Source organism: Limulus polyphemus, unplaced genomic scaffold (assembly GCF_000517525.1).
Source record: "Limulus polyphemus unplaced genomic scaffold, Limulus_polyphemus-2.1.2 Scaffold1130, whole genome shotgun sequence".
Classification (NCBI taxonomy): Eukaryota; Metazoa; Arthropoda; class Merostomata; order Xiphosura; family Limulidae; genus Limulus; species Limulus polyphemus.
The window spans coordinates 318,137-319,806 of NW_013666740.1; positions in this window are offsets into that span (position 1 = coordinate 318,137).

Below are 1,670 nucleotides of genomic sequence, written 5' to 3' on the forward strand. Positions count from 1 at the left end.
TTACAAAGAATGGATATTAGACACAGAAAGGAGTATAATAATGGTTTTATCATATTCGGTTCCTAAAAAAAATGCGTCTGTATGTCCATCGTTATCAACGAACGCGGATCATTTTTGGCAGAACAATAATAGGAATAATAGTTTACATAGGTCCACCAACTTTCATCTAAATCCGATCATTTTTGACTGAGTTATAGAGCAAAAATAGTGTGAAAAATCTGTCCCCATGTTAACAGAGAGGGATTTTTTTGGATTTTCGCGAACTTGACCTCCAAAAACTAATCACATTACATTTGTTCCTAGTCCAAATGTATAACAACTTTCGTCCAAATCTTGCTGACAAACACACTCACACAGAGGTGAAAACATAACCTATGTTAATTTACTAGTTAATTCTATTGGTTATAACTTTGAAGATCATTTTAATACTTAATAATATATATATTATCATGCATTGTTATTATACGGAGTTTTTAGGACTTCTCCAAATCTCCTATGTTAGCTAAGCCTCATGAAATATGACTGGGATTATGGCCATAAGTATTGTTAAAAAAATTCCACCTAATTTTTCAATGCATTCTAATAATTATCTATTTAATTTTATTACTGATTTATCACAGCAAACATATCTACTCAGTCTGTTGCACTGGGTATAGGTTTCATTAATTTATAACTTACCTTTTACTTCATATCTGTATAGTCGGCTTGTTTTCACGGAAATTCTGAATATGTAAAATTAATTATACACGTACTTTTTTCTACGTTAAATTACATTTATTTGCGAGCTTTCAGCCCTCTTTCCGGAGCCTTCATTGGATAACAATGCACTGAGCGCTAGAAATTCTTTAACTGTGGAATACTTCTTTAAATTAGGTATATAGGCAACAATCGTAAGAATCACTGACATCTGGTATTTAAGTTATTAAACGCATAGAGTTATAATGAATATAGAATATAAATCGATTGTTTCTATATAATAAACATAGGGGAAAATACAATTATAAGTATTATATAGAGTAATAAAAAATAAAGGAATATTTCTACTTCAAATACTACATTTTAAAATGTTAATTTACGTACGTTATGAATCTTAAACTACAATTAACAACTCGCTAAGGATTTCTGAATGTTACTAAATTTTAGGCTTAACTATAGCGTGATTGTGGAGTGTCTCCCTGAATGGAACACCTGTCATTCCGTTTTTCTTCCTTTGTGAAATAAGTAATTTTCAGGTAAGTGAGCAAAATTTGCACAATGTTCTCTTTCTCGCCTGAATATATATATTTAACCAAAGATAATAAAGGGATATTCAGTTTTGAGGATTCTAATTATCATAGAAACTGTAATGGATAAAAAAGGCAATCATTTATCCATTATCGGACATTTATAAGTTTTATGATAAATACTTATCACTTTAAACATGTAAATCCGCTTCACTTTATTATTCTGTCGGGTTAAATTCATTTCAGTCCCAGTTTTGGTTGTATTTCAGGAAAACGTGGTTCAACTTGTCTCATATTTATGTTTTTGTCTATTTCAAAGAAAGTTTAACCACATTAATATATCGCGATAAGTTTGAGAATTTTTTTTAATTGAGTGTTTCTCCAGAGTCATATATTATAAAACCTAATTTGTTGTTGTTTGAAGTAAAGCACAAAGCTACACAATGG